Here is a 23506-nt window from a genome sequence, read left to right as displayed (position 1 = left end):
GTTACTAACACATTATAAACACTCAAAATTTTAAATGGTATTTTTATCCTGCGTTTTTGAAGGGCATCATTAGTATACCTTTATTATTATTATTATTATTATTATTATTATATATATATATATATATATATATATATATATATATATATAGTATATATATATATATATATATATATATATATATATATATATATATATATATATTTTATTATAATAATAAGCCTATTTTGTTATAATAATAAACAGCACTGAACAAACTTTATGGGAACTCCAATCCAGATTTAGGAAAACTTTTGGATTCCATTCGAAATTACTAAATAATAATAATAATAATAATAATAATAATAATAATAATAATAATAATAATAATAATATAGAAGCTAAAATAATGTTTCACCAGACCACTGAGTCAACTTTCTTAACTCTGACTGGGCTGGCCCGATGAATTTGTTCTTAATGAATAAATTAATTTTAAAATAATAGAACTCCATGAAGATTTATTAATTGAACAAACTGCAAATGTTGAAAATTGTCACATTTTATTTTTTCAAATATTTTTTTCCGATCCTTAATATATACGGTTGGTTGAAAGCTGGATAGTAGCTACAGATATGCTTGATTGTGCTACTGCTCATTTTCTTTGCTTTCAGGGATTAGCCTTTCTATCAAAGAGCCGAACACTTCTCCAAAGATTTTCACCCAGCCTTTAGGTCAGCTAGAATAATGAATATAATGGTAGTAATAATAAAGATGGCGACGACAACGAGCAACAAAATGTTAACGAGGGTTTAGTAATTAAGTAACTCCAAGATCCAAAGAAGGAATAAAGTAAACTACGTCAATTCAAGCCAGTTACTCTGGGAACACCACCAAAATCCCTCTGGACTCGCAGGACATTGAACGTCACGTTCGTAATTTCCATGTTTGACGCATGAACTGAAAATGGTGTAGTTCAGCTCTACCAATCACGAGTGAGAAGGTCAGGTGGCAAACGCCGGCCACGGGAAAGCCCCAGGGTTGGCGAGTTGCAACAGCCTTCTTCGTACACAGCATCAAAGCGCTGAGCGCTCATAAACATCTGCATTAATCCACAGGATCTCAGTAACCCGCAAGACTAGACGGTGTTCGGTTGCTCTTCGTTACAACGAGAGGGATATCGTTAACTTACCGGTACAGGTATGGATAATTTCCTTCGTATTTCTTTTTTTAAGAAAGTATTTGGAAAAACGTACTTTCCCTTAGTGTTCTGGAAATCTGTTTGTGTCTGATTAATACTTATATACAGTACTTAATAGTGTTCATACTGTACTTGAGATTTAAATAATTTTTCGAATCGCCCAGATTTATTGGTATGTGAAAATTTATTACGAGAGCAAAATAACACGAATATTTTCTGGGTTATGGAATTGTTTTGATTTCCTAAAAGGATTCCATTTTATTCCACTGTTCGTTTATGTTCAACAACGAAACCTTATTGCTGCTCCAGTGTCTGCCTCTGATTAACATTCATTCGGTATTTTAGGATTTACTGGCTTTTCTGCGCCATACGCGAAGTCAATTAGTCAATAAAAAACCTCTTATTTGTTTATTTTTGTTTTGTTTACTTAATATACGGGACTGTTTGCAAGTGCTCTTGATTCTTGAAGATTCCAACTTGGAACCAATTACATAAAAAGGATTCTAAAATCAGTATAAAGATTGAATCGATTCTAACATAATAAGATTAATAATGCAGAATAATGTAAAAATACATTTTATAAATACACAATATATACACACATATATATATGCATATATATATATATATATATATATATATATATATATATATATATATATATATATATATATATATATATATAATGTATAAAAGTAAATGCCACGAAGGAAAGGTTTTTTGAAATGTTCATTTGGCAAAAGTTTTTATTGTTTACCAAAAGGAGAATAATTTAAGTGTTGTACTTTTATGAATATGTAATCAGCTTATTCATTCCAAGGTGCATCTGTTCCTTATAATCCCCATCTTCAGGGATATCTGTATGTCATCTGTCAATTATAAAAGCTTTTTTGTAACCTTATCTTTATATTTTTCATCAGTCTGCTAGTAAAGGACCATGTGTCGAAACGCCTAGCAACCACTCCTTTGTTTCACTTTTCCTTCCTGGCATTTGCCTTTATTTATACATTCATCATGTTCCATATCTTCGTGATACAGTTATACATACATACATGTATATACAGTATATATATATATATATATATATATATATATATATATATATATATATATATATATATATATATATATATATATATATATATATATATTATATTGTTAGATTTACCTGAGGAAGAATAGGAACTTACCATGTGGGTTCAATTCTGACTGCAGGTGTAGGACTAGGTAAACAACATAAAGAAAAAGGTTAAGCTGAAGGCTTTACTTCAGTGGGGAGAGTTTTCATAAACACTTGGAATTCACTTAAAATCACTTATATTTATATTAAAAAAAATGAATCAGAAGAATGGGAATTAGCAAAATCAGACGGGAAAACAGATTCCTCTCGAATAACTAAAATTACAGTAATCTACAGCATAACATAAACATGAAAAATCCACTTCATAGGACACTGTTGGGTGAGGGGCAGTGGTTGTAACCACAGCACAAGCATAGGGGTGAACAGATGACTCCACAGCTAGAAACTCCATTTGCAATTGAGAATGCATCAGTTGCTTACACAGATTTAAGTAGCGAATGATGGAATCGAGGGGGAGGGTTGCACATAAGGTGCCAAGCAACTAGTTTCTAGCCACTGGAATGAACGTGAACCGGAATAAGTTAATCACTGTACTAAACAAATCAGGTCTCATGAAAAGATCACACTTTAGAAAGGAAAATGAATTCAGTACAAGAATAATATGGTTGTGACCGATTCAAAACCTTGCTTTGGGTACATTACCTTTCCATCTTCAGTGCCAGCAGGGAGGGTATGAATTAGGGGCTTTCACCACAAAGGAAGACTCAGGTTCAAAGTAGCAGCATGGGAAAACCAGGGCTCTGATGGAATGGATGAGAAAGGGGACAAGCGTCTGGAGTCCAGGGCCGGGTGTTTCTGACGAGCGCCACCCGGGCATCATCTTTTAAAACCTTGGCAGGTTACGATTCTTCTCCTCCTAGGTGGCAGTGCCTGTGCGCCTCGTGGTCTGTTTTCTATGCTTCCCATGCTTTCGCCATGCGGTATGCCCTGGCCACGTGGTAATTATGTTGTTAAGGGCAGGTGCTCTCTCTTTTGGAATTGATCTCCTTTGCCAGCTTGTCTATGCATCCGGCGGGGACTTGGCTTCTTGGAAGGGCGGTACCTAAAAGAGAGGCTCAAGCAGTCACTAGGTCAAGGAGGAGGATTAAGAGATTATTTTTAAGGGGTGGGAAATGAGAGATTCTTCCAGGAACGGGCAATGTTTTTCCATAACCTGTCTTTGTTAGTCAGCGGTGTTGTTAGTGCGCATACCTCCATTTTAATAGAATACGTAATTGTGTTAGCTTGGTGTATCATTGCACTTTTAGAAGGAGAGGTGATTTATATTTGTGACACCTCCCCATTAAAAATATGAAAATTTATTTACGCAAGTCCATCAAGTGCAAATTACTGATCACTTTGAAATTGTGCGTTAGATTAGAGTACTGGGCTTCTGAACATGCAATTATTAAATTTTACTTTGTTGTCATGCTACTGCAGCATGATATCAACTCAAAGTGAAAGTATTGACAACTTAATGTATCATGAATTAGAATGACAATGCAAAGTAGGATTAGCTCATCTACTCTAAGGTAAATATTAAGTATATTCATGCACTTTATGATAAGGTTAATTCTTTGACATTGAAGTCATGCGGTTAGTTTGCCTTGATGAGGCATTACAGCGAAGTATACCTGGGCTTATGTTAGGTGATGCCATGATATATACATGGCGGCACTGTGCCAGATGCGGCACTAATCATCGCGGGTGCCATGAGGCACTTATTATGTACGTGATGCACTATTAGATGTGTCATTTACACAGGATTTTCGAGTCAGGGACTCAAGGTTACATTACAAGAAAAGGATAGAGTCAAGGAAGGAAGTATCTTACGCTTTCAGGGAAACTAGTTTTGAGCGGGCATAATGTGGCCCTTCACTCTGGCAGGAGTGCCATGCTCAGCCGGAATAACAAAAGGAGGGGAGGGGGAAGGCAACATGTGATTACTTCAGAAATCGATTAGAGCTGCCTGGAAAGGACATCAGCAATCTTGTTGTCTGTACCTTTAATGTGTTCGATCCTCCAGTTGAAATCTTGGAGGTTGAGACACCAACTTAGGTGCTTATTTTGGTTACGGAAAGTTGTGAGATACTTAAGGAGGTTATGATCTGTATAGACATTCAGTGGGAATTTATGATCTGCATGATAGAACTCAAATTGCTTTATTAACAAGATCATGCCTAGAAGTTCTTTTTCTACAGTGCTATACCTATTCATCTGGTTTGAGTTTCTTGGAATAGTAAGCTACTGGGTGCCTAACCTCATCCTTTTCTAGGAACATGACTGCCCCAATGCCAATGTCACTGGCATCAACTGCCATGCAAAAGGGACAGTTGTAGTCGGGTGCGTGGAGAAAGGGCTGGCTAATTAGGACTGCCTTGAAGTGATCATATGCCTTCCCACAATCGGGAATGCAGCGAAAAGGCTGTTTTCCTCAGAAGAGGTTTGTGATAGGGGCGGCAGCGTCAGCAAAGTCCGGAATGAAGCGCTGGAATATTGTATCATTCCGACAAATTGCTGAGCTTCCCTTTTTGTTCTTGGGTAAGGCATGTCTCAAGTGGCACAAATGTTAGCGTCCTTGGGCATTAGTTTTCCATTTCCCACACTGTGACTGAGATACGTTATTTCTACCACGCCAAACTGACATTTTTTGGGGTTGAGGACCAGGTTGGCTTGGTGTAGGGCAGCAAAGATTTGGTTTAAGATTTGCAGGTGCTCCTCCCATGTGTTGGCATATATTACGACGTCGTCGAGGTAGACAACACAGTTCTTGATTCCTGCCAGGACTTTGTTCATCAGCCTCTGAAAACAAATAGGGACATTTTTGAGGCCAAAGGGCATTACCCAGCACTGGTGCAGACCAGTGGGTGTGGTGAAGGCAGTTGGGGGGGGTGTGCAACTCCTCTGACAGGGACACCTGCTAATATCCCTTTTCAAGATTGATCTTACTTAGGTATAGTGCAGTTCCCAAGTTATCTAGGCACATCTCAATTCTTGGAAGAGGGTAGGGCTCCGGCTTTGTGACTTCGTTCAATTTCCTAAAGTCTATGCAGAGCCTGTCTCCTCCTCCTTCCTTAGGGACTAGTACTACCGGAGAGGACCACTCACTGTAGCTGGGCTCGATCAGACCGAGTTCTAGTTGGGGCCTTTCTTGCTCCTCAATTCTTTTCACCTTTTTGGAGTTTACCCGGTAATGCCCTTGTGCTATCGGGGTGACACCTTCCTGCAGGTGTATAGTGTGTTCTACCAGGTCGGTGCAACCCACTAGGTCTTGGATACCTGCGGGCTTGCGGTGAGCAGCTGGTGCAATTCATCACATTTGTGGTCATCTAGCCCTGGAGTAATGATTTCTAGATGGGCTAGCACTTCTGAATTCTTTGAGGGTGGTGGCGTCTTGGTGATGGTGCCGACCACCGCCAATAGAGTTGGAGGGCTTTCCTTAGTCTTCTGGGCTTACCTGTTTAGGTACGGCTTCAGTAGAACCATGTGTAGCCATCTGGCTTTCCTCTTCCTGCAGTCAACTAGATGATTTAGGGCCCCTCGCTTGCTGAGTACTTTTTGGGGGCCGGTAAACTGGGTTTCAAGGGGACACTTGGCACTAGTCTGAAGGACCGGACCTGGTCTCCAATGTTAAAGGATTGGGCTTGGGCCTTTTTTGTCATTCTGAATTTTAACCGGCTCTTGAGCTGCAGCTTCGGTTGCTTGGGCGACAGCCCACACAGCTTGGAGTTTCCTTTGTATTTCCAGCAGACCCTTCACCCAGTCAGCCCTTGTCAGTTCTGTCCAGGACTCGTACAGGATGTTGAGGGGGCCCTGGCAGAGTGAGCATAGAGTAGCTTGAAGGGGCTGTACCCATAGTCTCAATGGGCTTTTGGTGAATGGCAAAAAGGGCATAGGGGAGCTTTTCATCCCAGGTAGCTCCTCCCTCATGTTCGAGCTTTTCTAACATAGTAGTAAGTGTTGAATGAAATTGTTTGGGATGTGATGGGCTTGAGTGAATATGCTTGATGCCATGGCTAGCCAGGCTGCTGTGGAACTTCTTTGACATAAAATGTCGTCCCTTGTCACTCTGAATTGTTTTGGGAAAACCAAAACAGCAAAAGAACTGGATGGGTGCCTTCACGGCATTCTTTGAGCTTTCTCTCCTAGTAGGAATAGCTTCGGGATATCTTGTGAAACGATCGATGATTGTGAGACACTAAATGTTGCCACTTTTACTCTTGATATGCCATTGGGGAGTGTAGTAATCAATCACTACTTCTTTGAAAGGCACTCCTACCAACAGGATGTTCTTTGTAGGGGCTTTAAGTACAACTTCATTGGGGTTTCCAGTGATCTGGCACATTTAGCACTACGCTACAAATGCCTTGACAGACTTTCGCAGCCCAGGCCAGTAGAATTTGCCTGAAGTGCTCGCTGATACTGCCATGAGCCAACCAAAGGTTTTGTTGCATGGATGGAGGAACCACTACCAGCCGGTGGAAAATGTGAGCAGGCTCATTTTTTACCCATGTCACCCAGTAGAGTACCTCGTTCTCCAGGAGAAAGTCGTCCTTGACCAAATACCTTACTTCTTCCATGATAGGAGCGCTTGAGCACTGGCACCTCCGGGCAGCGTCCTCTGCCTGGGCCTGGATGGGCCGCTCCTGGCTCAAGGCAGGAGTGGAGGCATCCGCCCCCATGATGAGGAGGGCAGTTGCAGGATCAGAAACTAATTTGGGTGGAGGAGTGCCAGGCTGGTCATGCAGCCATGGCACTTCGGCTAAATTAAGATCATCAGGCAGCAGATTGTCGCCAGGGGAGGTGTCTCCTCCTCTGGGTCCTTGGGATTCGTAGTGGTCATGCATCATGGGGGGATCAGGGTGTCTCTTCACTGGACAAGGCCTTGGCCCAGTTGCTAAGGACTGGAAGACTCCTAAGAGGTGTTCCCTATCCCGTTCGGGAACTTTGGGGAGGTCCTTCAATTCCCCATCAACCCAGAAGATGGTCATCCATTCGTCTTCACAGATGGAGGCACCGGGAGGCAATTGGCCTTGTGTGATGAGACTCACTTTAGAACCAGTGTCTATAATATAAGCTAGTGCTTGAGGGGGGAGAACAGCTGTCGAGGGCTACACTGGTTATGCTCTCGAGGCCCATCCACTCAGGGGGCTGTCTAGAGCAGACAGCCATCTGGACTACCCTCGGGGCAGCATGTCTTGGGCAGGGTTTGAAGTTTGCTGACACGTGGCTCCACTTGCCACAGTCTCGGCAGATCTCCTTGCTGAAATCCCTCTTTGGCACTGCCCCTGAAGAGAGGGCAGGCTTATGGTGAGTTCCCCATTGGCTGGGTTTGGCTTGTTGGGGCGTAGCCCCGACTGAGGGTTTCAGGTGTATTTTCATCTGATTCTCAGCCTTCAGGTGGCACTGCTCAGAAGAGTGCCCCCGATTTATGACAATAGCCACATATGAGCTTGTTTTGAGGGTGCCCATTCTTGGGTGTAGGTTGACCAGAGGTGGGAGCAGGGGGGCCAGATCTTGTGGCCCAGAGAGCTTATGTGAGGATGGTAGGTGTCCCAGCTTACCGCCAAATGACAGCACTCACTGAGAGTCTTGGGAGCTTGGGTGCAGAGATAGTTGGCGAGGGCAGGCTGGCGTAATAGAAGAACTCCTCAATTTGGAACCCTTCGAGGACGTCTTCCATTGTGACGTCACTCAGGGACTCCAGTCACCTCTTAAGAGCCTTGGTCTTGTGGTGCGCCCACTCGGACCATGTTTGGCCTGCTTTCTTTGGCCAGCCTCACCAACGTTGTCTCAATCACCCAGGGGTGATTAGGCCTTCACAATGGCCCAACGAACTCCTGCAAGGTTTCCCTGCTCATCCAAGGTGAGAGAGCAGAAAGGGGCAGAGCCCTTTCCGCCTGGATGTTTTCCCAAGATCAGTGCCACTTCAGCAGGGGAAGGCGCATATGTTGAGAGGATATTCACAATGTGGTAAAGACAGGCTTCAGGCTCTTCTTCATTCCAGGGTTGGATCAAGGTATTTATGCTGCTGATAGTTGGCTGGGGAGAGGTTGCAATGGGTCTGGTGGCACTGAGTTGGGCAATTTCTAGATCATGGGCCCTTTGGTCGTCTTTCTCCGCTTTCCTCTTTGGTCTTTCTCATTCTTCCTTCTCCTCTCTCTCTCCTTCTTTGTGGTGTTGACCCTCGCTAGGACCCAACTCTGGAGCTCTTTCCCTGTCAATCCCAACTGCTTGCCAATGCTTGAGAACTGTTTGAAGTCCTCGGCCTGCATGGTGCCGCAATCCTGGGGCGCCAGTTAGAAAACAAAGCTTGACTTGGATGTGGCCCTTTGATTCAAAGGTGGTCCCTTAGAACTCAGGCTTGCAGGTGATGAGTGGTTCAGGATTTGTTCTGTAGAACTAAGGATTAGTGTGTAATAGGATCATTTTATTCTGTTCCGAAGAACTCAGTAGGTTTGTGTGGGATGCACGACTTGATTTTGTTCCAAAGAACTTAAGACTGTCTGTGTTGAACGCATATATTTTGTTCTGGGGAACCTAAGACTGTGCATGTTGAATGCTTTTAATTGGGTTCCAAAGAAGTAAGGGTTTTGTGTGTTGAACATGGTGATTTGGGTTCTGAAGAACTTAAGGGTTCGCTTGTTGAATGCGTGATTTGGGTTCCGAAGAACTTAGGATCTTGCATGTTGAATGCGGTGATTTGGGTTCCGAAGAACTTAGGGTTTTTGCGTGTTGAACGCAGTGATTTGGGTTCCGAAGAACTTAGGATTTTGCCTGTTGAATGCGGGCATTTGGGTTCTGAAGAATGTAGGTTTGTGTGTTGAATGTAGTGATTTGGGTTCCGAAGAACGTAGGGTTTTGCATGTTGAACGCAGTGATTTGGGTTTCAAAGAAAGCAGAGTTGTGGGTGTTGATCTCAGTGATTTGGGTTCCGAAGAACTTAGGGTTTTGTGTGTTAAATGTGGTTGTTTTAGTTCCAAAGAACTTAGGGTTTTATGTGCTAAACGCGGTTATTTGTGTTCCTAAGAACATAGTTTTGCGTGTTGAACACAGTGATTTGAGTTCCGAAGAACTTAGGGTTTTGTGTGTTGAATGCTGTAGTAAAAGAGGTGGGTAGCGTAAGTCTTAGGAGAGGGTTTATTTGGGATAAGAAATGCTTAGGCCCTGGTGTGGGGATAGAAGGCTTACATGGAAATTTATATGAATTTGCCCTTTAGACAAGCAGGAAGCACATAGCTTCGTAGGCTATTCACTAGATGCGTGATTAAATCAATTTAGCTGGCTTCTTCAGCAAAGTGCAACTGCATAAAATGAGACACAGAGAATGTGCTTATTTCAAAGCCCACAAGATTTAATGTAGCAGAATATGACAAGTACAAAAATCTTAAATCTACCATGCACAGGGAAAGTTACATTTGCCTGGATCACGTGTAAAAATTTACTGTTACTCTACAGTGGCCTGACGAACACATGATCACGAGGGTTGTTTACTCTACTTGTACTAAGTCATATGTGACTGGGTTCGTTATGACGGGGTTGGCACACATGTGACTACGGTTAATGTTTTGATGGGCTCGCCATGTGCGAATCACGTGACTATCTGAGCGAAAAAGAAGGTGCACGGGACTTTATGAGATGACCCAACAATTGTGGGAAATTGTTCTCCTGCCGTCTACTGAGTGCATTTTAATAAGCAAGGACCTTTTATGACTCGTGTTAAGGAATTAATTTTGCACGTTTGCTTTTCTTGTGGATGTGGTATTAATGATTTAAAGAGGTGATTTCTTCATGTGCAAAATTCATGGGCTCACGTGGCCCTGAATAAAAATGAGGTATGGGAATAAAAATTTCTCAAAGATGGTTTTGGGAATCATGGAAAGTTATTTTAACTTCTTGTGCTATCGTTAAGGCTATCGAGAGAGAGATAGGAGGCCAGCGAGCGAAGTTTGCTGGTTGGGTGTGAATTCATGGCCCACCTAACTGTGTTGTCTAACTAAAAATGGTGGACTGGAAATTGTCCGTAACATGTGGGAGAGGAAATAAGGCACTATTTCCTTTATATCACTTGATTTATCACTTCACTGCCTAATTATCCTAGCATTGAAAACATGCAGGCTAACATGCAATAGCACCAAAAGCGTCTGTTTCAGTTGACTAACACTCTCTCTTCTCTCGGCAAGCTATTTGTGGAGCATGCACATGGTCTAACTAATCCCTAACAGCTCTTACAGTCATGATTTTTGTTCACACCTAACACATAAACTAAAATAACAGTGTACTTACAATGTGGAAAGCTGTTCACTTGTGCTTGTAATGGGGATTTTACGCTAAAAGATTCATTTCTATTTCTTGTATCCAGCTTTAGGCAAAGCTAGTAGCCAATAGCTTGCAGGGGGTCGCAGGCATGCAATAATCCTGCGCCTTGCAAGGCTACAAGAATTCAAGCAATGGTCACCAATGTTAGAGATTTACCTGGGGAAGAAATAGGGAACCTACCACGTGGGTTTAATTCTGACTGCAGGTGTAGATCACTTACATATATTAATATTAACAAACTACATCAGAAGAATGGGGAATTTGCAAAACCAGGTGGGAAAATGGATTCCTGTCAAATAACTAAAATTACAGTAATTTACACAATAACATAAAAAGGGGAAAAACCCACTTTGTAGGACACCATTGGGGGCGGGGCAGTGGTTGTAACCACGGCACAAGCACAGGAGTGAACAGATGATTCCACAGCTGGCAACTCCATCTGCAAAAGAGAACGCATCGGTTGCTTACACAGATTTAAGTAGCGAATGATGGAACTGAAGGGGGAGGTTGCACATAAGTGCTGAGCAACTTGATCCTAGGAACTGGAATGAATGTAAACTGGAACAATTTGCTCACTGTACTAAATAAATCAGGTCTCATGAAAAGACTGCACTTTTGAAAGGAAAATAAATTCAGTAGAAGAATAATAGGGTCGTGACTGATTCAAAACCTCACTTTGGATATTTGGATACATTACCTTCCATAGGAGACAGGGGGGCCCTGTCTTCAGCACCAGCAGGGAGGGCATGAATTACGGGCTTTCACCACAAAGGAAGACTCAGGCTCAAAGCAGCAACATGAGAAAATCATGGCTCTGATGGAAGGGATGAAACAAGTGTCTGGCGTCCAGGGCCAAGCGTTTCTGATGAGCGCTGCCAGGCATCGTCTTTTAAAACCTAGGCGGATGATGCTTCCTCTCCTACTAGGTGGCAGTGCCTGAGCGCCTTGCAGTTCATTTTCTTTGCTTTCCATGCTTTCACCATGCGGTATGCCTGGAGTGGTGATTCTGTTGTTAAGGCTAGGCACTTTCTCTTTTGGAATTGATACCCTTCACTGGCTCGTTTATGCCTCTGGAAGGAGGTAGCTGCAAGAGAGGCTCAAGCAGTCACTAAGTCAAGAAGGAGGACTAACAGATTATTTTTAAGGGGTGAGAAATGAGAGATTCTTCCCGGGAGGGGCACTGTTTTCCCATAACCTATCTGTATTAGTGCCTACCTCTATTTTAATAGAGTAAGTAATTTGCGTTAGCTTGGTGAATCATTGCACTTTTAGAGGGAGGTGACATATTCGTGACAATATATATATATATATATATATATATATATGTATATATATATATATATATATATATATATATATATATATATATATATATATATATATATATATATATATATATATATATATATATATATATATATATATATATATATATATATATATGAGAAATTGAGATAAGTCCAATGGAGCATGACAGGATGATGAACAGAATGCATAATTGAATGTAAGAGAAGGAAGGAGAGGAAAACTTCTGAAGTGCTGGATAGATGCTTTACAAGAACCATATATATATATATATATATATATATATATATATATATATATATATATATATATATATATATATATATGCATATGTATTATGAAAATTTCCACCACATTAGCAAAGATTCATATCGTCACCCTCATAAACTAACTGCCTAAGTCATTTTTCATTGATTTTTGGATTTTTGCCTAAATCAAATCTCCAATATGTGGCGCACCTACTGGGTTACTTGCCTAAGTCAGATGTAGAAAGTAAGTGGAATAAATTTCCCAAAAAGCTTTCTGCCTAAGTCACTCAGTGACTTAGGTATTATTATCACTATGCCTAAGTCATGATTGTGACTTGGGCAACAAAATGACTTAGGCAGTTAGTTTATGAAGGTGACGATATACACATCCAGAAGTCTCTCTGGCAGTGCGTCAGCCCCGTACAATGTGCCATTTACATATACCATGCATACACTGCCCCGTTTCCAGGATTTTAATATCCTTTTCAATGGCTCTTCCAAAGCATCTATCCAGCACTTCAGAAGTCTTCATCTCCTTACTCCTCTTACATTCGAATTATGCATTCTGTTCACCGTGCTTTCATCCTCCATTCGACCTATCTCAGTTTCTCACCATTTCAGTTATTCTTATTCCCTATACACTATAAACGTAGTTCATTTAAGCAGCTTCAGTCTCTGTTGACTTTTATTCACATTCAACATCGACACTTCATTGCTTCTATAAAGGAGAGCCATCCCAAATAAAATCACACAATCCAACCTTTGTTTCCATTGTCACTCTAATTCTCTAACATATCTTTAGCACACACCTCACTACCATCTTTCCTTCACTTATTCTGTGACTCACTTCCTCTCTCTCCCTACCACCATCCATTAAATTCACTCATAAACAGTCATGCTAATCAGCTACTTTCTTTCTTACATCATTCATATTAACATCACTGTTCTATCTTCTTGGTTTTCATTTACTGCCATAACCTTACTCTTGCTAAATTTTAATTTTAACTTTCTCTCCTTGTAAACACTGTCTCAATCCTTTCACCTGCTTTTGCAGTTTCTCTTCATTACCCTTCAGTACTATAATATCTGTAAATATCCATTCCACATGCCATTCACATCTACTGCTCACCAACAACTCTGCTACTTTGAATTCACATTACCACAAAAATAATGGAATTAATCAGCTATGGAGGCTTCCCACACCCTTGTCCCAGGCCCACTATTATACCAAACCGGCCACTCTCCTATCTACATATATTGTAATACACACTTCACCTCCCTTATAAAAACGTTTAATCACCCTCAGCATCTTATCCTGTATACCACAGATTCCCAGCACCTGCTACATTGCATCTCTGTCAATTTTATCATTCTTTTTTTAACAGCTTTTTACTTTTACTTTTACACTAAAATTTCTCACAAAATTATTTGAGAGCGGACACTTAAGTCACACCTCTTTCCATGTATAAAATTACACTGCTCTTCCACAATCAATTCCTCTGTTATCTTGTTTTATCTTTGTTTGTCTCACAATATGTCCTGCAACATTTTTGTGGGGAAAAGAGATACATCTTTTAGTGACTGAATTGCAGATGAACCCATTCTGTGGGGAAACTACAGTAATATTGTCTACTTAATAAACCTAGAAGGCATCTCATCAATAGCACGTCAATCCCAATAAGCACACTGAGACACCTGCCTCCCTTTCACATACACACACACTACAGCCAAAACTTTTTTGTCCTTTTTTCCTCCCTCGCTGAAATTCCAGTTTATACACTTCTCTTAAAGAACAGATTAACAGTTGGATGAGCAGTTTCTTCATACATCCAACTTCTGCCTACACAAGACCACTTTTTTTCCTACCATACTTTTTCGGGGTATTTTGCGACGTATGTTACTTCACCAATTCTGCAAGCGACATTCGTTTCTCAAATTCACTGGTTTCCGTTTATCCTTATTATCTTACTCTTCTAGTAACTTTCAACTTTCTCCTTTAGCGAACACTATTACACATTTACCCGTTTCTATACCCTCTCTACACCATCATCGAATATTTTATCAGCAAACATCGGATATCCAATCACAACCTTTCTCCTTACAACACGACTTTGCCCATAAGCTTTGTCTTTTTTCCAACTAGTCTCGTAGACCCAACTACAGAACTATTAAACAGTCAGCAGTCACATTAATTCAAACTTCCCTTTATGCCAAAACAGTCACTATCAAATGCACATCTCGTTCCAGTACAAGCTTCACTTTCAAACTGATTATGTCTAACTGTTCTATTTTAAATCTGAAGCTAATTTTGTCTAATTGCAATATTTTCACTTTCACCTTAATTGTGTCTAACTGCTCTATTTTCACTTTCACTCCAATTTTGTGTGATTGCACTGTTTTCACTTTCACGCTAATTGTGTCTAACTGCTTTGTTTAAAAATTCACCCTATTTATGTTTAACTACTCTTCTTTTCACTTTCACCTTTATGTCTGACTGCTCAATTTTCACTTTCACCCTAATTATGTCTAACTGCTCTTTTTTCACTTTCACCCTAATTATGTCTAACTGCTCTTTTTTCATTTTCAACTTAATTATGTCTAACTGCTCTATTTTCCCTTTTGCCTTAGTCTACCTGCTCCATTTTCACTTTCACTCTAAATCTAACTGCTCTATTTTAAATTCTACCCTAATTATGTCTAACTGCTCTTTTTTAACTTTCACCCTAATTGTCTAACTGCTCTTTTTTAACTTTCACCTTCATTATGTCAATCTGCTCTGTTTTCACTTTCATCTTAAGTCTAACTGCTATATTTTCACTTTCACTCCAAGTCTAACTGCTCTATTTTCACTTCCACCCTCATTGCCCCTAAATGCTCTATTTTCACATTCGCCCTACATATGTCAAACTGCTCTATTTTCACCTTCACTCTACTTATGCCCAACTGCTCTATTTTCCCTTTCACCTTAAGTCTAACTGCTCTATTTTCACTTTTACCTTGAGTCTAACTGCTCTATTTTCACTCTCACCTTAAGTCTTAATTGCTATATTTTCACTTTCACTTAATTAAGTCTAACCACTCTAATTTATATTTCACCTTAATTATATCTAACTGATTTATTTTCACTTTCACATTAATTATATCTAACTGTTCTATTTTCACTTTCACCTTAATTATGTTTAACTACAGTGCTCTATTTCCACTTTCACCCTAATTATCTCTAACTACTCTATTTTATCTTGCTATTTAATTATGTCAAACTCCTTTATTTTCACTTTCACCCTAATTAAGTTTAACTGCTCTCTTTTCACTTTCACCTTAATAAAGTATAAGTGCTCTATTTTCTCTTTCACATTATTTTTCTAATTATATTTTTTTACTTTCACCTTAATTAGGCCTAACTACTCTATTTTCACTCTCTCCCTAATTATGTCTAACTGCTATCTTTTCTCTTTCACCTTAATTATGTCTAACTGCTCTATTTTCAATTTCACTAATTATATCTAACTGCTCTATTTTCAATTTATGCCTAATTAAAATGTATAACAGCTCTATTTTCACTTATGCCTTTAAAATGTATAACAGCTCTATTTTCATTTTCACCTCAATTATGTCTAACAGCTGTATTTTCATTTTCACCCTGCAAATGTCTAACTTCTAAAGTATATTTTTACTTTCACCTTACTTATGTCTAACTGCTGTATTTTCACATTTATCTTATGTTTAACTGCTCTATTTTTCACCTTCACATTAATTTTGTCTAACCACTCCATTTTCACTTTCACGTTAATTATGTCTAACCGCTCTGTTTTCAGTACCACCCTCAATTTTTATAACTTCACTCTTTTTCAATTTCAACCCTACTAGTGTCTAATTTCTCTATTTTCACTTTCACCCTACTTATGTCTAACTGCTCTATTTTCACATTTACCTTAAGCATGTCTATCTGCTATTTTCACTTTCACCCTAATTTTCTCTAACCACTCTACTTTCATGTCACCCTTAATTATGTTTAAGTGCTCTATTTTTATTTTCAGCCTAGTCAAGTCCAATTAACTTTCACCCTATTATGTCTAACTCCTCTGTTTTCCATTTCACCTTAATCATGTCTAACTGATCTTATTTTCACTTTCACCATAATTAAGTCTAAGTGCCTTATTTTTGCTTTCACCTCAATTATGTCTAACTGCTCTATTTTCACTTTCACCATAATTATGTCTAATTCTCTATTTTTCATTTCACCTCAATTATGTCTAACTACTCTATTTTCACTTGTGCACTGATTAAAGCTAACTGCTCTATTTTCACATTCATCCTACTTGTATCTAACCGCTCTGCTTTGCCTTTCACCCTAATAATGTCTAACTGCTCTATTTTAACTTTCACGTTAATCATGTCTAACTACTGTATTTACACTTTCACCCTAATTAAGTCTAACTGTGCTATTTACATCCTAACTAATTCTGCTTTATTTTTGATTTCACGCTAATTATTTCTAACTGCTCTATTTAAACTTGCACCTTAATTAAGTCTAACTGCTCTATTTTCACTTTCACCCTAATTATGTCTAACTGCTTTATTTTCACTTTCACACTAAGTCCCACTGCTCTACTTTCAATTTCAGTCTAAGTCTAACTGCTCTGTTTTCACTTTTACCTTAATTATGTATAACTGCTCTATTTTAGCTTTCACCCTAATTAAATCTAGCTGATCTATATTTGCTTTTAGCCTAATTAAGTCTAATTGTTACATTTTCACTTTCTTTCTTTAAACCTCTATTTTCAATTTCGCCCTAATTATATCTAACTGCTCTATTTTCACTTTTACCTTAATTATGCTTAACTGCTCTATTTTCACATTCAAAGTAATTAAATCTAACAGCTCTGTTTTCACTTTCGCCCTAATTAAGTCTAACTGCCCTGCTTTCAGTTTCACTCTAATTCAGTCTAACTGATCTATTTCCACTTTCACCCTAATTACGTTTAACTGTTCTATTTTCACTTTCACCCTAATTATGTCTAACTCCTCTATTTCCACTTTTACCCTAATGAAGTCTAACTGCTGTATTTTCATTTTCACCATAATTATGTCTACCTGCTCTATTTTGTTTTTCAACACGGTTTTTCATCCCTTCAGAGGGAGTGGCTCGTGAAAGTTTTTCCATTCCACTGCAAGTAAATTTCAGGCTGGGGCTGCTGGCCTCAGACCCTGCCCATGGATCTTGAAGAGGCTTATGTGAAAATGGTGTCTGGCATTTCTTGGTGGCCACCCATCCAAGTGCTAATCAAACCCAGCACTGCTTAGTTATGCGACCAGACGACCATGGTATACTGAAATGCTCTAGCAGAGGTAGTATCCTCTGTGTCGAGCCGTAATCGGTGCCTCAAATCAAGCATATTTGCACACGTGCAATATATATATATATATATATATATATATATATATATATATATATATATATATATATATATATATATTATGTTAAATGGCCCTATCCCCACGTCAAATAGGGCCATCTTTTATTGCTGCATCTGTTTTAAGAACAGAATCAATCATCTTACTCTCCTAAGACGTCTCTGGTAGCAGTGGCTCATCCTTGTGTCAGTAAATTCCTTCTGCCTCGCCGACTCCTGTCACTGTATCTATCTTAAAACAAAGGCCTACTGGAATTAAACACTGACATACAAAGCTAGACTTTATTTGCAAATTTAATGAAAGTGATTCAGCAAAAGCTACGATCATGAAATGGAGTGAATTCCACCCCCTACAAATGGAAAACATCACTAGAGGGAAATCTGATACACAAACATTCAGGTTATCAATTCTAAACCAGCTAATACTAGTGACTAACACTCTGGTCACCAAATAAAGTAATAAGGTCATAATTATTCTAGACCACAATAAATGTCATATAGTATGTAAAAGAATAACACCACTTCCCAAAATATTCGTCCTCACAGGACGAAACCAGAATTCCTGTTGAAAGAAACATATCATATATTAAAACCTGAAATGTCATTCCTATGCAAAACAGGAAAATGCCCACTGGAGACCCAGAACAGGAAAATGCATAAGGGAGACACAGTGGTGTTTCACTGCAGCACTATTAGGTCCTTCCACAAAAATGTCTGGAAAAGATATAGGTGTTCATGAATCATGGTACTCACTTTCTATGGCGACAAATAACAGATTTTCCAGTGGCGATCTTCTGACACTTCACCACTAACCAAAACAGACCCAGTCTCAAAATGCAATACCCCCTGCAAGAGTCTGTTCCCCTGTTAATATACCATTCGCGAGTGCAAAACACATACGCACTCACACAATCATTTCTTCTGGAAATGTGATGACCCTAGGTCAATGTTCGACCATGCTGTCTACATGGACTTAAATCATGATCAAATAGCTCTCTGTATCCAACTGTGCAAACTTCCCACCTTGACACAATTGCACCTGCAGTGTAAGTGCCACTGCCAGGCCAGCACATAGTTCTCCACTGTTGTCCAAATTCAACCAAGACTTAATATATATATGTATATATATACATATATAATATATATATTATACAGTATATATATATATATATATATATATATATATATATATATAATATACATATATATATATATATATATATATATATATATATATATATATATATATATATATATATATATATATATATATATATATATATATATATATATATATATATATATAGAAATCATCAACACACAATCACGTGTGGAACAGAAATAAATTTCTGACTCACGTCGGGATCGAACCCAAGTCTCTCAGGTGGAAAGCAAGGGCGTTACCCACTGGGCCATACAAGTCTAAAAGAAGTCGGAACCTGAGAGCAACTGCACCGTGTGGAAGGAATTACCTGGGCAAGCTAACTGCTTGCATACCAGCAGTTTTCCCCAACTTCCCGACTCAGCAATGACCCAATGGACAACATTTCATTGGAATTATCCCTTCTGAGTGAATAAGATAGAAATCATCAACACACAATCACGTGTGGAACAGAAATAAATTTCTGACTATCTCAGGTGGAAAGCAGGCGTTACCCACTGGGCCATACAAGTCTAAAAGAAGTCGGAACCTGAGAGCAACTGCACCAAGGAATTACCTGGGCAAGCTAAGCTTGCATAAAGAGTTTTCCAAAACTCAGCAATGACCCAATGGACAACATTTCAGAATTATCCCTTCTGAGTGAATAAGATAGAAATCATCAACACACAATCACGTGTGGAACAAATAAATTTCTGAACGTCGGGAAACCAAGTCTCTCAGGTGGAAAAGGGCGTTACCCAATCTAAAAAGTCGGAACCCGAGAGCAACTGCACCAGGAATTACCTGGGCAAGCTAACTGCTTGCATACCAAAGTTTCCCGACTCAGCAATGACCCAATGGACAACATTTCTTCTGCTCAATCGAGGGCGTTTTTCTGGGCAAGCTAATGACTTGCATACCAGCGATTTTTCGAACTTCCCGACTCAGCAATGACCCAATGGACAACATTTCTTCGCATTATCCCTTCTGAGTGAATAAGATGAAATCATCAACACACAATCACGTGTGGAACAATTTATAATGCTGTGGAAAAAACTATCAGCCATAATTCCGGTAGTCACTTCAGACTTGTTGGCCCTAGATGCTTTCCACCTGAGTCGGGACTTGGGAGACGTGAGTCAGGTTTATTTCTGTTCCACACGTGATTGTGTGTTGATGATTTCTATCTTATTCACTCAGAAGGGATAATTTGAATGAAATGTTGTCCATTGGGTCATTGCTGAGTCAGACTCACTGGTATGCAAGCAGTTAGTGGTATTCAATTGGCTGCAGTGGGTTGTGTGATGGTGCAGGGGTATTAGGGGCTCAGCAAACTCATCCAAAATACTTAATGAAAACACAAAGGTAAAAGGTTATAGAATATCTCTCCACACCATTATGAAAAAGCAAGACAATATATTTACTTCTTTTATATTTATAATTTATATATATATATATATATATATATATATATATATATATATATATATATATATATATATATATATTATACGTGATTTGAGGCACCAGTTACAGCTTGATATGCCAACCTATATACACAGAGGATACTATGCTAAAGCATAAAGCAAAATCACCAATTAAGTACATCCTAGAAGAAACCCGTAAAAATGCGCCAAAGTTTCTTCTGCTCAATCGATTTTTCTGTACAACTTATAATGCTGTGTAAAACTATCAGCTATGACCGGTAGCACTTCAGTTGTTCCCTAGATGCAGTAGAGTGAGGGTGCACTGCATGCCTCCGGAAAGCCCTGTCAGACTCACAAAGTGCGTGGTATTCAATTGGCTGCAGTGGGTTGTGTGAGGGTGGATAAGATTAGGGGGCTAGCAAACTCATCCAAAATACTTAATGAAAACACAAAAGGTAAAAGGTTATAGAATTATCTCCACCATTATGAAAAAGCAAGACAATATATTTATATATTTATAATTTATTATATATATATATATATATATTATATATATATATATATATATATATATATATATATATATATATATATATATATATATATATATATATTATATATATATATATCTATATATATATTGTGAGGTCAAAGAAGACAGAACTGGGTACTGATTGATTTATTACCTGAGCATAAGGTATACATAGCAGCATGCAGATGGAAACTTGGTGCACGACCCCAAGTCTCCGTGACCTGCATGCCGAGTAAGAGCAATTTATGTTTGCTAACAGTCAATCAAATAAAAATAACAAGAGACATACAGTGATAAAATATATATTGGTGAAAAGGCCAGGAAATTCTACATACAAATATATACATGAGATTCATGCTGCGTTGATAGATGCAATACAGATCGTAATTAATGGGTAAAGAAGATGTCTTTACAAGTACTCCCCCCCCCACAAGACACTTATTATGGTATAATGATTGGAAGATCTGTTGAATGTTAATCACGGTGTCTTCTTGGGAGCAGGAGCCAACCCCGAGTTCTTGATATCCGCAGTTGTGGGGCGGTTTTGACTGCTGAGTCATCTGGCAGTTTTGCCAGGTGGATGCCACCCTTAGTGCGGCCCTTGGGACGTCCTTGGCCTCGTTTCAGGATGCCAATCTCTTCATCCAAGGTCTTGTTTTGTGGAGGAATTCTGGGATGACTGCTGGTTTCCTCCTGGGTTCCGCTGTCCATGAGGAAGGCTGGCTTTAACCTGTCGATAGATATCCTGCTCATGGATGCTGACGAGGTAGGCCTTGAATGTTCTACTGACAACTCGGTATGGTCCTCTGTATGGTCTGGTCAAGGGTGGGCATTGGACGTCATTCCCCATGAAGACGTTTGTACAGGTTTTCAGGCCTTCTGGGCTGAAGTTATGGGTCCTGTCAGTGAAAGTCTTCCAGCAGGAAGTGAACTTCTTTACAATTTCCCATAGTCTTGGAAGGGGTGTATCCGGGTTGTCCTGCTCTGTAGGGAAGAATTCTCCAAGTATGGCCAATGCTTCACCGTAGACTTTTTCTGCAGGAGATTCCTCACTGTTTGCCCTTTGTGTAGTGCAGAGACCCAGCAGGACCCAGGGCAGCTACGCCTTCCAATTCTCGTCAGTACAACATGCCATCAGGCGTGCCAGGGAGGCCCAGAGTTCTGACAAGAATGCCGGGCCCCTGTCTGTAGTTATATCGTCCGGCACACCGAAACGGCTTATCCAACTTGATAGTAGGGCTTCTGCACACGTGCTTGTTGATGCTTCTACCATTGGGGTTGCTTCCGGCCATCTTGTGGAACGGTCTATGACTGTCAGGAGGTATTTGGAGTCCCCTGATTATGGCAGAGGTCCTACGATGTCTACGTGGATGTGCCTGAAATGCCGTCATGGTGGAGGGAAGTCTCCGATGCCTGATTCCGTGTGCTTTGTGATCTTACTTGTCTGGCACGGTATGCAGTTCTTTGCCCATTCTCGTACATCCTTCCTGATCCCGTGCCACACGAATTTCTCTGTCATCAGGAGCGTTGCTGTTCGTCCTGATGGATGGGACAGCCTGTGGACGATGTCGAACGCCTGCTTTCTTTGTGATGTGGGTATCATGGGGTGTGGGCAGCCTGTGCTGGTGTCGCAGAGAAGTGTCAATCCGGATTCACCTATTGGCACGTCTTCCCACTTCAGTGCAGTAAGTGTCGTGCGGTAAGCTGCCGTTTCCAGGTCTGTGGCCTGTTCCATCGCCAGGTCTTTGTAGTCTACGCTCAGGTGGACTGAATTTATTTCAATCCTTCATAGGGTGTCGGCTACCGGGTTCGTCTTGCCAGGGACGTAACTGATGGTGCATCTGAATTCGGAGATAGCAGCCAGGTGCCGTTGCTTTCTTGCCGACCATGCGTCTCCCCCCTTCGTGAATGCATGTACCAACGACTTGTGGTCTGTCAGGATGGTGAATGGGCTTCCGTCCAAGAGGTACTTGAAGTGCCACACGACTTGGTAGATTGCCAGCAGTTCCCTGTCGAATGCACTGTAGCAGGTCTCTGGCGGCTTTAACTTGTGGCTAAAAAACGCAAGCTGGAGGGGGGAACCGTCTACTATCTGCTCCAGCACAGCCCCGCAAGCGACGTTCCTGGCGTCAGTGGTAAGTCTGAGGGGGGCTGTGGGGTCTTGATATGTTAAGGTGGTGGCTTTGGCGAGGGCTGCCTTCATCTGTTTGAACGCTTTTTGCTGCAGGACTTCCCAAGTCAGTGCTTTTGGCTTCCCTTTCAGCACTCTGGTTAGGGGATACATGATACGGGCGATGTCCGGCATGAATCGTCGGTAGTAGTTGACCATGCCGAGGAACTCATGCAGGGACTTGATCATTTTTGATGTTGGAAAATCCTTCACTGCATCCATCTTGGACACCTGTCAGAGAGACCTCATGCCCCAGGAAGTCTACCTTCTCTACTTCGAAGGTACATTTGTCGAATGTGACAACCAATCCGTTCTCCTGAAGGCATTTCAGCACAGCCTGGACATGACCCAGGTACCCCTCCTCCGGGGACCTGGAAAAGATCAGGATGTCGTCCAAGTAGCAGACGCAGAGGGGTAGGTCTCCCAAGATACTGTCCATTAGGCATTGGAATGTGGCCCAGGTGTTCCTGAGGCCAAAGGTGGAGTAGGAGAAGGTATGTGTCCCAAACAGTGTGATGATGGCTGTCTTTGGAATGTTATCGGGATGTACCGGCACCTGAAAATAGGACTTGAGCAAATCCATATTTGGGAATATCTTGGTCCCGTGCAGGGCTCCTGTTAGGTCCTCCATGTTTGGCAGGGGATAGTGGTCC

The 23506-nt window shown here is 40.3% G+C and overlaps 1 protein-coding gene across 2 annotated transcripts in view; it reads left to right on the top strand.

The window, feature by feature from the left end:
* Positions 1-943: 943 nt before the first annotated feature.
* The window catches only part of LOC136853449 (uncharacterized), a 32640-nt gene continuing 10077 nt past the window's right edge, over positions 944-23506 (top strand). Inside the window, exon 1 of one of the 2 annotated variants that reach the window (XM_067129044.1) lies at positions 944-1176. The gene's annotated coding sequence lies outside the window, so the exon portion shown is untranslated. The remainder of the gene's footprint in view (positions 1177-23506) is intronic. The other variant, XM_067129050.1, reaches the window with a different exon arrangement.

Source organism: Macrobrachium rosenbergii, chromosome 3, assembly GCF_040412425.1.
Source record: "Macrobrachium rosenbergii isolate ZJJX-2024 chromosome 3, ASM4041242v1, whole genome shotgun sequence".
Lineage (NCBI taxonomy): Eukaryota > Metazoa > Arthropoda > Malacostraca > Decapoda > Palaemonidae > Macrobrachium > Macrobrachium rosenbergii.
This window is presented reverse-complemented; position numbering and strand designations above follow the sequence as displayed.